Consider the following 13905-nt stretch of genomic DNA (forward strand, 5'->3'; position numbering starts at 1 on the left):
GCGCGCAGACTCTAGAGCGCAGGCTCAGTAGTTGTGGCGCACGGGCTTAGTTGCTCCGCGGCATGTGGGATCTTCCCAGACCAGGGCTCGAACCCGTGTCCCCTGCATTGGCAGGCGGATTCTTAACCACTGTGCCACCAGGGAAGCCCCCCACCCCATTCAATCTTTATGAAATCCCACAAGCCTGCTCCAGTGGGCGTTGGTTTGGGCTCTCAGGGGCCCAAACAGTTGCATTAGGTACTGTATGTACAACTGTTTTATGAAATTATCACGAACCAAGTTCCCCTTGGTGAGTTGCTCTGAATTTTCTATCCACAAATGTTCCTAGACCTTTTCACTCCAAAATTTTGCCTGTTGAAAAACCTATTTAATAGGAACTTTAAAAGACAGTTAAAAAACCAACCATAATCCCACCAGCATAGCGTAGCAGCTGTCCCTGTCTTTCATTTAAAAAAATGCTTTCAGTCACTGAAAAAACTATTCTTATTTTTATCCTGCGCCACTGACAATATATATTTTAAGTCAACTTCCTGCCTTCCACCCTCCTTCCCTTCCCTCCCCTCCCCTCCCCTCCCCTTCCCTCCCCTTCCCTCCCCTCCCTCTTTTTCATTCCCTTTCCTTCCATCCTTCCACCACCTGATAACCTCTGGGTAACACAATGCTTCCATCCTACCTTCAGAGTTTATCTCCTGAAGGAGGATACAGTCGCCCGATCCTGCTCAGAAAGCATCCCAGGCCCACCCTTGGTAATGGAGCTCTCTGTTCTGCCGTCTGGCTGACCAGATAACTTCCAGATCCTCGGAGGCAGAGGAGGAGAAGCTAGGCCTCGGGTGAGCTGGAAACACCTCCCTAGCCCTTGCTTTTCCATCTCAAGTGGAACATTTTGGCTGAGGAGTGTGTGAGTGTGTGTGTGTGTGTGTGTGTGTGTGTGTGTGTGTGTGTGTGTGTGTGTGTGTGTGTGTGTGTGTTGGATAGGACTGGAATGGTAGAGTTTTAGGCACCAGGAACCCCCTCCCTTTCTAGCCTGGTATATTGAGGTAATTTTCTTTTGATGCTTCTCTGACCCATGATAAGTTGTACACTTGATACAGTCATCTTTACTATGTGTGGCATTCTTAGCATGTATGTACGTTCATTTCAAACAGGCATTGAATTGTATGCCAGAGGGCATATTTCAGTACACGGTCATAATAAAATGCAAACGGCACTTCCCTGGGAAGGCCATGCTGTGTGCTGCTAGGAACAGCCCATGCTTTTGGTGCTGTAGTAGCTGTGTGACCTCGTGTGAGTTACTTTACTTCTCTGTGCTCAGTTTTCTTTTCCGTAAAATGGAGCTGATCATGCCTAACCCTGCTGGGCGGGTTACTTAAAGAAGATACAGTATGTAACGCACTAAGCAGAAAGCCAGGCAAACAAACAGAGCAGGGATTCCAGTTCCCTCGCCCTTCCTTTCCCTGCAAGTTTTCTTTAGAGCTTGAGAACCTGCCAAGGAGTTAATAACCTGTTAACAAACACTTAAGTGTTCCAGGGAAGCTCAGATTACAAAGGACTGCTTTTCGAGAGGGAAGAATCTTCTTGAAATGTAACTAGTTAACTCCAATTTAGGTTTTTAACTTTGGTAAGCCTCTAGTTTAACCTGTTAGGTTTTTTTTTTTGCCCAGTTCTACCTGAGATTCTGGGAACTCTTCCCCAGTTGGGTCTTGATTGAGAAGTATGCGGCTTGTGAAGGTCAGCTTTGCTGGGGTCGTCCTGATTTTCTTAGGAATGGACTTTGGACTGGGAGGTTGTACAAGCCTCCTCCAGCAGCATTTAGGGGCTTCTGGGGATCCGGTTCTGCCTTCCCTTCCCGGTTCAGACACGCTCTTCACCTGCCAAGACTGATTCACTGCCTCCATTTCTTGGGGGTCCTTTGGTGGAATTCCAGTCATGGTCTAAAATTGGGAGTAAAATCATTTAAAAAGCCCTCTCCTCCTTCAGGATTCTGGGTCCCGAACAATCGAAGACTGAGGATTCTTCACTCTTGTCACTGCCCGCTGGCTGAGCTGGACTCTTTCTCTCCCCTCTCTGGTCTTTTTTGTCCTGGTTTGTAACCTGAAGCCTGTAGGATATATTTAACCTTGGGGAGCTGGAAAATTTGGAAACCTAAATCAGCCAGCAACCCAGTGTTGTTTGAGCATTGTCTGACATCCTTGTGCCTGATATCTTTGACGTTAAGTCATAAACTTGTGGTGTTACAGATTCTGGACATTGACGGAAACGTTAGTTCAGGCTTCAGGGTTTCTCCAAGTGTGGGTGGTGTCAGTACCTTCCAGTGATACGTGGACAAGACCTTGGATCACGAGGCAGAAGAGAGTCCCTTTTCACTTTTCTTCCAGTCCTGATTATCTCAGGGAGAGTGTCTCATTTTGGTGTTTTGAATACCTCTCAATGTGCTGCCATGTTGCTTTTTTTTTTTTTTTTTTTTGCCATGTCCCCTTTGAACAAAGGCACGACCAACCTCAGGCCGCGTGAGCCTTTGCCGGCAATGGCATCTAGCTGGAATTTCCTGACCTGGTTTTGTTTTGCATTGTGGTTATTTTGAAAGTTATCTTCTGTTTTTTCATAAGTAGCATCAGTTTTTCACATATGGCAGTGTTATAAGGTTTTATTAAAATATATTAAAAAATATGAGTCCGCTTAAAGAAAAGGCTTAAGAAGTTAGTGGTGCAGGTGGCATGCAGGTAGGGCAGAAGTTGTGATGGGTAGGTGTGAATAGTTTAGGAGGCACTGACTGAGTCCTTCTCCTGGATTAGCCCCCGAACTGCTGACCTTGACTCCATTTCTGACCTCACCACTGACAGATCACATTGGGGCAGCTTCCCCCAGCCAAACAGTTCCTTGAAGGTGGAGGCACCGTCTTTTTCATCCTTGTCATCCCGTGCTCCTCACAGGTACCATGACGTATTGTTATTCAGCTATTTAACACACATATTGAGGGGCTTGTGCTGGTCCTGGGGGTCCAGGAGTGAGAGCCAGCATGCCTCTGGCTCGCAGGGCTTGAGAACACTTGAGAATGCTGTGTTGAATGTGGACGGTCTTCCTATGAAAGAGTTCCTGCTCCATTCGTAATGACCCATAACACGCCTCCCACAAACAGGTTGGCCTCTCCACAAGGAGAGGGTTGACCTGGCATCTCGATGTTGGCTGAGAGATGTGTGTGGGGGACGGGGTTCTCAGTAACGGCTGCTTCTCCAGAACATGATATCACTTGGTTCTGGTTGCCTCCAACTCTATTCCACACTGTCCGGAACCAGGGTCCTTGCCCAGGAGCTGGTCAATGCGGCAGGAGGGTTACGTGTTCTGGCGGAGGCTGATTTCTTAGCAGTCGCTTCTTCCGTGGGGGAAGTGGTCCAGAAGGTGAGAGACGGGCGTGCTGCAGATGTCAGAGGATGTGCTTGAGGCCCCGCCCTCCTCAGTGCTCCACACGGCTCTAAGGTCTCGCCTTCCTGTATTACTTCAACGAGGCAAGTACTGTGGCTGTGTGGTTGGGAAGCAGAAGGAAGCTCACACTAGCTGCTGATGTGGGCATACGAGTCCTGTGCTGGGTGAGGGAGGGGTTCCTTTGAGGCGATGGCGCATTGGTGCCAGAAGACGTTCAGTGACGCTTCCCAAAGCGGGGAGGCATTCTCTGGCTGGCCGTGGCTCTGATTGCATGGCAGTTAACCTTTGTGGCCTGGGATCCAGGCTTGGGACAAGTAGAACATTGTGCCATACTCAGGCTTGATGTCACTGTGTAGGTTGGTGATGCCAGAATGATCTGTCAAAAAATAAAAATCACTTTCTTTGAAAGATTAAAGCAGGCATTATGATCGTTGCCTGATTCTCGAGTCCCTGACCTGCCTCAGTTTTGAAATATGAAGTCATTGTTTCTTTCTTATTATGAAGAGACTTCGCTGATCTTTCCTCACCCCTGACCCTACTCTATCCCTGACCTTGACCCCTCCATGACCCTCACTCAATCCCTTGCCTCACACCATTCTTCACACTATCCCTCTTCCCCATCCCACCCCTGGCCCCTCCATAAATAGTCTCTCTCACCCACGCGTAGGATAACAAAGTCTGTTTTGCATCTTGCTTAATAATAAAAAGAACGTTGAAAGTTTAACACTTTATTTTTTAAGTTGTACTAGAATGTCCCAGCTTTGAGATGACAGTGTGGGGAAAAGGCTGGATTGAAAGTGGGGGCCTTTGAGTTCCCTGCCTTCTGGGCCTGGCAGGGCCACCGCCTTGCCACGCTTAGTACCTGGGGCCTTTCATGTTCATGGGGCTCCATTTTCTCATTGGCCATCAAAGGGATTTGGGCCAGATGAATGAGTCTCTTTATTTCCGGAAGTCAGTCTGCTCCTTGGTGCGACAAGGGATGCCAAAGCTAATCTCCAGGGCCTCTTTCCATTTTAAAGTTCTGTGAGTCTGACCCTGGATGGTTGGGCTTGAGTTCCACAGGTGTGAAATGAGGAAGTAAAATCAGGACAACCGCTTGTTGTGGATGAATTTCATGAGGAAGGTATCATAATAAAGCTCAACAAGTGAGCAGGGCCGTCTTTGTCTCGTTCACCACCATAGGCCCAGCACTGGGCCTATAACAGTGCCAATAAAAATAGGCTGATGGAGTGAAAGAACACGAGGTGATTGTGTGAGTTTTGTGCAAAAGTAAACGAGCCCAAAGGAGGCAAAGTCCTTTTGCCTTCTCCTTAAGCATGACCTCACCCTAGTGACTCGAAGGTGCTGGCATGGGAAAAGGAAAGAGAAAGCAGTAGTGACGATGTGGCTCTGAGTATGCAGTCCTACAAGGGGGAGGCGCTGGCTGTGTGCGCTTCCACTCCAGGGTCCCGGCCTCCCAGTCCTTGTCTGTCCGTTGCCGAACAGCACAGACTTTGCGGTGGGGCGGCGGGTTGGGGGGGGGGGAAGCTGCAGATAGCCTGCAGTTGCTGCTGCATTCATGTTGCAGCTGTTGAGACACCCGTTGGCTGCAGCTGCCCTGGGGCCGAGCCCTCAGCCTCCGCTCAGTGGTCTGCGGTCACCGCTGGAGTCTTCAGACTGGCTGGAGCCGGGGTAAACCAGCAGAGGGGTCCCAGGCCTGCCCTCCAGCTTGGAACCCTCCCCATTCCCTGTCCTTACACCCCCTCTGTTTGGAAAGTCACAAAGGGCCGGGAGCAATCCCTGAGGTCCTCTTCTGCTTCCCAGGGCTGAAAGAATATCCCTGGGAAGCCAGAGACCTAGAGGTAGAATTGTATTTCAGTCCTCGTGCAAAATTGTAGAATGTCACAATGTCAGCTGTTTCCCCTCTCCATACTATTTTGATTGTCTTGCAGTCCGAGAATGAGAGCCATCTATGGTCCCTCCAGCGCTCGGTCTGGGCAGCCGAGACCACCAGGAGAGTGAATTATCAGCTGCATTTGGTTGGGCCCAGAGGGGCAGGAAGCTGGCGCCTTGATACACTGCCTCTAGGAGGGCCACCGGGCCAGCTGATCTGAGCTGGAAATTGATCTCTTACCTCCTGGAACTGGTGCAAGTGGGGAGATGGACAGTGGACAGTTCAGAGGAGGGGGCAGTTGCTACCCCTAAAAAGAGTAGTTCTCTGCAGCCTGGAAGGCCAGGGGTGGAATGGCACCCAAGAAAAGCATGAAGAGGGCAGAGAGGAGTGGGGAGGCTTTATCGTGATTCTTTTTTTTTTTAAATTAATTAATTAATTTATTTATTTATTTTTGGCTGTGGTGGGTCTTCGTTTCTGTGCGAGGGCTTTCTCTAGTTGCGGCGAGCGGGGGCCACTCTTCATCGCAGTGCGCGGGCCTATCACTGTCGCAGCCTCTCTTGTTGCGGAGCACAGGCTCCAGACGCGCAGGCTCAGTAGTTGTGGCTCACGGGCCCAGTTGCTCCGCGGCATGTGGGGATCTTCCCAGACCAGGGCTCGAACCCGTGTCCCCTGCATTAGCAAGCAGATTCTCAACCACTGCACCACCAGGGAAGCCCCTATCGTGATTCTTGGTGATCTGTGAATGGTAATCGAGGCATGTTGATGGTCAAGGCCTTGACCTTTGTCGGTTAACATACTCCCTTCACCGAACTTAATTGAAGCCCACTCTGTGCCAGCCCCGATATGAAGGTGCATTGTATTGAGACAGAGATGAGTTAGGTTGAGTGACTCTGCTGGGAATTGCACTTAGGTAGGCTGGTGAGGCACGTGTGGATGTGATGTTGAGTGGATGGTTCCTCCCTGCATCCTCTGTGGTCAAGGTGATCCCCTTTGTGAGGTCCTCCTGGACTCTGCCTCCAGAAGGTGCCTGTTTTGTTTGTTCTCCTGGGGAGTATCATGCTGATACTTCACTAGCTTTAGCTTTCCAGGTGGATGTTCTCAGTGGTGTTGGTAGAACCCAATTGTGACATGGTTGTGAGAAGATGGACTGTTATCTTATTGTGGATAACATCCAAATCATTTACGCTGGATGAGGTAGACTGGGAATCAGCATCCAGGCTTCTAGACATGGCTCTGCCATGCATCCATTAATGGGACTTAGGAACGGGGCTGGTTTATTGCTTCTCACTTCATCTAGTCAATGGGAGGAAGATTGCCTGGTGTATTGTGCCTGTACACACACATATGTAAAAATCTCACAGTGTATTCTTTAAGCTCTGAAAGATGTAAATAGATAATAAAAGCATTTTGTTTGAGAAAGTTTGCAAAATACTAGGTTAAAGTTATTAAACAGTTTTCTTCTTACTGTGGAACTTTTCAGAGCCCTTAATATACTAATAGGGGAGTCACAGCCGTGGGGTACAGTATGCAGTGATTCCCAAACTCAGTTGACCGTGGAATACTTGGGTTATAGAGGAGCTTACTGAACTAATATTACTTGGAATCCACTTTGGGTATTGATAGTCTAGATAAGTGCTTCTCAATCCATGGTGATTTTGTCTCCTAGGCGACTTTTGGCAATGTTCGGAGACATTTAATTGTCACAACTAGGGAGGGAGGAAGAGTGCTACTAGCATCCAGTAGGTGGAGGCCAGAGATGCTACCAAACATTCTAAAACACACAGGACAGATGCCCACAACAAGGGTTTATCCCGCCAAAATGTCATTAGGGTCGAGGTTGAGAAACCCTGGGCAAGGTGGTCCCTAAAGCAGCCATCCCCTTCCTAGCTCTAACGCTTGGGGGAGTGGGTCATTTGGTGACACTCCCCAGCTTGGTACACCTGTTTACCCAGAGGGATGTCTGGCCCTTGAATGCCATTGCTCTCTGGAAGGCAGGAGAGGTGAGGTGGTTCTGCTCCATCCTTGTCGATACTTGCGCACCTGGCTCATGAGCCATATACCCGTATATCCACATATTCAGTAACCGTGGTCCGCATTTCTGGCAGCTCAAGGGCTGGTGACCAGGTGAGCAGAACACAAAGTCTCCCTTTCCTGGGTTTTGTTTCCACTCTCAGTGGCCAAGCTGGGGGAGCTCACTTTGCTCTGTTGCCTGAGAGACTTGGATTTCAAAGCCCACACTGCCTGCCAGGAGCCATTCCCGCAGACAGAGCTGAGATTCCAAGAAGAATCTTCAGCTCGCAGAGATTCATCATCTTTATGAAGTTTTAAAATCACAGATGGGTTTTACAGATACTCAAGATATTCCCGCTTTTCATGCTTCTTCTTGACCACACCCCCTTCTCTAAACACACATTTTCCTCCAGTAACCAAAACACAATAGGTAATGGAAATTCCATCGCAGGCTGACCCACAGAGACCCAAATGGGACCAGTGCAATTATATCTGAAGCACGGCGCTGTTAGGACTAATTAGCCTCTCACAGAAATGAATTCTCCTATGTACAACTTCAGGGAAATCAGCCTGCCATGGCTCAAGGTAGACTCTTTGTGTAGCATCCCTTCCTTTTCTGGGCTTCGGAGGTACACGTTCTTTAAGGATTCTCTGCCACCGTTGGGCCACATGAACAGTCCAACCCAAGGTGGAAATACACTTCCTGCCTGCTTCCCAGCCCATCAGTCCTGTGCTTATTCTCATCACAGGGGGCCTCATTATCTTTAGGAGTAAGAGCCATTTACGAAGAAGCTTGTTTTTTCCCTGGGAAGGCAGCGTAGGCAAGGATCGGCAGGCTTAGCGAGGCCAGGTCTTTCACCAACAGCAACTTAAGAAGGCCTTGGGGAAACCATGTTGGAATCTGTCATCTCTGTCTTTTCCATCCTAGAGGGGGGAGCGTTGTCCTGTGTCCAGAGATGTCAAATGAGATCAAATGAGTGGAATTTATGCAACAAACTTCACTGACCACTGGCCCTGGAGGGGGTTGTATGAAACACCTTTTCCAAAAAAACACTCAGTGACGGGTGACTTGTTGGGCGAATAAGTCCCAGGCTCTTGTGTAATTGATTCAGACATTTATTGAGTGTTAACCATGTGCTAGGGAAGTACCGCTCTTTCTCCTGAAGGTTGTAGAGCCTGCAGCTATGGAGAGACAGAGAGGGGGACTGAAGGCCTTTGTAAGGTTTTGGGTCAGGCGTCAGACGGGGCAGCAAAGATCTCCCACCGCTGCAGTCAGCACGATTCAGCGTTACGGGTCCTGGCACTTTGCTGCGTGCTTTCTGTGTCTCAGCTAAACCCACCCAGACCCCTTCCCAGTCACTCACCCAGCCACCCTCCCATCCACCCACCCATCTACCCTCCCAGTCACCCTTTCAGCCACCCTCTGCAGTAGACATTGACAACCTCCACTTCTGGGTGAGAAAACTGATGCTCATGGGAGGTTAAGAACCCGCCAAGCTGTAACTAGACTTTGAACCCATTTCCAGCAGACTCTAAAGCCATGCTCTTAATTCTGTGCCTCCCATGAGTGCTGATTTGAATCCGGGTCCTTAGCTCCCAGGTTGTACCCGGTCTCTGCGGCCTCAGTGCTCCAGGCTCGGGGCTCTGGCGAGGGTCTGAGTGCCTGCCTAGGCTGTGACAGCACCATGGTGCTCACACGAGGTAGACAGGGCTTTCCAGTTTTGGGAAGGGTTGCTGTGTGCTCAGAAATTGCATGTGCACATGTTAGAACTGAACTACCTTAAGAAGAATTTTTCAGGCCATGGCCACAACCCATAAGTGGATCATAAAATCAATTCATCGGGTCACAATCCATGCAAAAAAAAAAAAGATATGAAAGTATGTCCTGTGTAATAGGTTAGATGTTTTTTCATGAGTCCTTTGTTGCTGTTACTTATGTACTAGATGTGTATGGGTCACAATGTAAAACAAATTTCTTACTTTGGGTGAAGTTTCCAAATTTGAAAGCACCGCCCTGGAGGGGAGTTGGGCATGCAGCCAACACTCCAAAGACAGGCATGCTGTGTCTACTCTTTGAATCTCTGCTGGGGGATGGGTTGAAGGAGAAAAAGGGTACAGCAGGTCTTGGCAGGTCGGTCAGCAAGGGTTAGCTGAGAGCCCACTCTGAGCTGGGCTCTACTGGTGCTTTGGGGGCTTCAGAGATGTCAGAGAGGAGGCCCCTGCTAGCCCTTGAGTTCTTCCTTTCCAGTCAGAGGGAGCAGCTCTACCCAAGAAGACAAGAGGATGCAACAGGCAACATCTACAAGAATAATAATGGAGCAGTGCAACGTAGCTGTGGTTAAGAGCATGAACCCCAGGACAGCCTGCCTGGGTTTAAATCCCACCTCGACTCTACCTCTTACAACTCCATGGCCTTGGGTAGATCCCCTAACCTCTCTGTGCCTCAGTTTTCTCATCTGTAAAGTGGGCATAAGAATGGTACACACTGCATAAAGTTGTTATGAAGATTGAGTTAGTATTCACAGAATGCGCAGACAATGCCTGGCATATATATATATATGTATATGTGTATATGTATATGTATGTATATGTGGGTGTGTGTGTATATATATATATGTATATATGTTTGTTATATAAAAATGAGCATACGAGCTTTATTTGAGTGCCTAACAGAAAGCTTTACCAAGGCAAGACTTCGAGAAGGCCTTGACGGTTACTTTTCAATATTCTTCTTCCCATTATGATCATCCATAACCACTGTTTTCTTGTCATTAATATATTCTAGACACTGTGCAGAGTCTTCCATGTATGTCCTACAGTCCAGGGAAGTGGGACTCGTTATGCCCATTTTACAGATGGGGATGTGGAGTGTTTAAAGAGGGGCCAAGCCAGGGCCCAGACCCAGGTTGGTCTGGCTCTGAAGCCTGTGCTCTTGACCCAGAGGACACATTCTGTCCTTGGCCTGCCACCGCTGCTTCCTTTGAAGGTGTGGCTGCTTTGGTCCCTTCCTGGCCCTGAGAAAAAGGGGTACTGTTCTCCCCAGCGGGCGGAGGGAGGGTTTTGAAGCACACTGGCTCTGTGGAGTGCCCAGGCCCACCCTGAGGGGTGACACACACAGCCACTGGGAGACCTGGCTTCCTGACGGCTCTTGCAGCTGCTGCGCCTCCCACACGGCCTTGTCGGGCTGTGCTGAGGTCTGACATGTGTCAGCAGCCTGCTCTGCCCCAGGCCTGGCTCATCCTCTCTCAGTCTCAGAAGCAAGGCCCCGCCTGGGCTGGGAGCCCGTGACAGACTCAGGCCCCTCTTTGAAGTGCTGTAGTGAAGAGACTTCCAGATAGGAAGTGTGGCTCAGCAGAGACCCATGCATTTTTAAACGCTCTCCTGCCTTTGGAGGAAGGTCCTCGAGAACGGCCGGAATCATTAGGGTGCTTAGTCATCTGGCTTAGCTCCTGGGAACCCAGGATCTCGGCTCTGTTCTCAGCAGAAGTCCTGCCACCTGGGCAAAGCCAGAGGGCAGCCTACCTGACCCACCAGGGTGCTAGGCCTGCATCCTCTTGGTCCCTGACTTGTTAATGAGCTTTGATTGCTTGTTGCACACCTACTGCATATTCGTTAGGCACAGTGCTAGATGTAGATGTGTATTTATATCTATGTCTATAGAATATATATTCTAGATAAATATAAATATATATTTATATCTACATAATATAAAATATATACACATATAAGGATATACTTATTAATATGTATTCTTATTAATAAATATATGTTAATATATTCTTATTAATATATATATTCTTATTAAATCTTACACCCTGGAAGGAGAGGCTATATTTTATTGTCTCAGAACTTCCTGTGAGCATTCCTTCTGTGAGCAGTGCAAAGGTAAATTGTTGAATGAATAAATAAATATAGGCCTTCATTTCTAACCCCAGAGACCCCTTATGGGGATATGGCAGATCCCTGTGATGACAGCACACGCCTACTGCCAGCCTGCCTGAGTTCAGCTTGGCTGCTTTTTGGCTGTGTGACCATGGCAAGTGCCTTGACTTCTCTGTGCCTCTGGGTCCTCATCTGCAGAATGGGAGATGTTAGTCCTAGTTGTAAGGATGAAAAGGATGAGTGCATGTGCATGGCTTAGATTCATACCTGGCCACAGCAAGTGCTTTATGCATTAGTAGTAATGTACCAGACACATCCAACATCTCACAAAATCCTCACAAACTCCCTGCAAAGCATCTCTTATAATGTTTATCTTACAGCTCAGAAACTTGAGGTTTTGAGGGGTTTACTAATCTTCTACAGTTTGCGTGGCAAATTTAGATTTTGATATAAAACAAAACAAACAAAAAATGAGGCAGATGTGTCCTCTGTGACAGCATGCCATTTCTCTGGCTAGATTAATTCTCAACTCTAAGTCAGAGGCAGAGATGTGGATGTTCCAGAAGTCCACTCTCCTGGCCAGAGACTAACATGCTGTTCGTGGGTCGACTGGACATTTGTAATTAGATGCTGGTGTTGGAAGGGATGAGGGAGGGGACACTTAACTTCCAGGTTTTGGGGAGGGGAGGGACTCTGCTCCGTCCGTCTCAAAGAATCAGACCCCTCTGTTATTTCTCAAGGGCCTTAGAGTGGGAACAGCATCCTGAAGATCTCAAGATCTGCGGCAGCAGAAAATACGGCCTTGACCCACCTGTAAAATATCTGAAGGTTTCCAATTTCACACCAACTCTGTGTGAGCAGCCAGCCCTGGGTTGGCATAGATTGGAGAGGCAAAGAAGGTGGTTGTTTCTCTCTCTCTTTTTTTTTTTTAATGCTGTGGCCTCTGAGTGTGACAATACAGAGTCCCCATCCCCTGGTGTCCCCTTTCTCTCCATCAACAGTGACAAGCTGTGTCCACATTCCCTTCCTGGCACCTTCCTAAGGTATTGGGCACATAACTGTGTCTGCCTCTTTCGAGAATAAAGATTATACCCCTAAGATTATATCCCTTAGGTGCTCAGACTGTGAAAATATCTACTGCTTGGACTTTTCCATGTCGGTTAGAGAAGGCATTTCTAGCTCAGACCCAGAGGAGAAAAAACTCTTCATTTGTCAGCGAGAAGCCCTTTATGAGTGTCTCCTAGTGAGAAATGGGACCAGTGGAGCCAGGATGGGGGAAAGCCAAGTCTCCTTAATTTATTCATTGACTCTTTTTTTAGACTAGAAAATAATCACATGCTTTTGGCCAAAACCAGCCCTGGGGCAGAAATCCAGCAAAACATCATACTAATCAGATAATCTAATTTCCAAAGAGAGACCCTAACTCAAACTCCTCCCAGCTAGCAGTGATGCAGAGATGACAAAAGGATCAGAGAGCAGAGGCCCATCGTTCCCTTGAAGTTCATATGGACACCAACCAAGGTTAGGGCTTGGCCAGAGCTTCATCTGGGTTCTGTGCATGTGTGTGTGTGTGTGTGTGTGTCTCGTATCTGTGATAGTGAGAAACACTGTATTTAGGGGAAAGGGTGCTACAAACTGGATGGCTTGAATAAACAGAAATTCATTCTTTCATCGTTTTAGAGACCAGAAATCCAGAATCAAGGATTCGCAGGACTGTGCCCCCTCTGAAACCTGTAGGGGAGAATCCCTCCTTGCCTCTGTCTAGCTTCCGGGGTGGCCGTCCATCCTTGGCACTCCTTGGCTTGCTGCTGCATCACACCAGTCTCTGCCTCTGCCATCACATGGCCTTCTTCCTGTGTCTCTGTCTTCACATGGTGTCCTCCTTCCTGTGTTCCTCTCCTTCTTTCACAAGGACACAAGTGATATTGAATTCAGGGCTCACTTGATTGCATCTCCGAAGACCTTATTTCCAAATAAAGTCATGTTCACAGCTATGGGGTTTAGGGCTTAAACAAATTTTGCGGGGACACGGTGCAACCCACTACATGTGCTTTGCTTGACTGCTGGAGAGATGGGTCAGGGTTTCTTCTGCCAGTGTGAGGAGATGAAGAAGTTGGGGTTCTCCTGATGATCAGGAGTCCCTGGAAGGATGAGGAAACCTCACGTGGAGGACTTAAGCCTTGAAGGTCCTTTTTTTTCACATCTGTGTTTCCCTAAGTGGGGTCCCGAGACTAGTAGCATCAGGTGAGAACTTGTGAGAAATGCCACATTCTTAGGCCCCACCCCAGACCTATCAAATTGGAAACTCTGGGGTGAAGTCCAGCCACCTCTGTTGTAACAAGTCTTCTTGGTGGTTCTGATGCTACAGTTCAAGAACTATTCTTCTAAGTTCTTACCTTTTGTCCTCACTGCAGTGCTTTCTAATGGGGTTGCCTGTGGATGCTGGTAGATGTTTTGGGTTAAAGTAGACAGTTCTTTGGTCAAATGAGTTTGTATTGGTCTAAGTCAAACAAGTTCCTTGACTAGTTCTGAGCTTTTGATATGCTTTATGGTGCAAACATTGAAAATGTCCAGGAAGGGAAACAGTAGCATTTCCAAATATCATTGATAAAAGAACTGTCCTTTTTGTCTGGAGTATCCCATTGGACTGGTGTTGTGTAGAGTACACACTGGGAAACACTGCTCTCATCTGCATATGAAGGCATTCAACAGACTTTTTA

General features: G+C 48.1%; 1 protein-coding gene across 15 annotated transcripts in view; it reads left to right on the plus strand.

Annotated features, from left to right (window-relative positions):
* Positions 1–13905, plus strand: part of KCNMA1 (potassium calcium-activated channel subfamily M alpha 1) — a 751659-nt gene that overhangs the window by 190921 nt on the left and 546833 nt on the right. Inside the window, exon 1 of one of the 15 annotated variants that reach the window (XM_057531258.1) lies at positions 668–830. The exons of the other annotated variants lie outside the window; for them this stretch is intronic. The gene's annotated coding sequence lies outside the window, so the exon portion shown is untranslated. Of the gene's footprint in view, positions 1–667; positions 831–13905 lie in introns of those variants that run through there. 15 annotated transcript variants of the gene reach the window in all.

The sequence above is a fragment of the Balaenoptera acutorostrata genome, chromosome 16 (assembly GCF_949987535.1).
Source record: "Balaenoptera acutorostrata chromosome 16, mBalAcu1.1, whole genome shotgun sequence".
NCBI lineage: Eukaryota > Metazoa > Chordata > Mammalia > Artiodactyla > Balaenopteridae > Balaenoptera > Balaenoptera acutorostrata.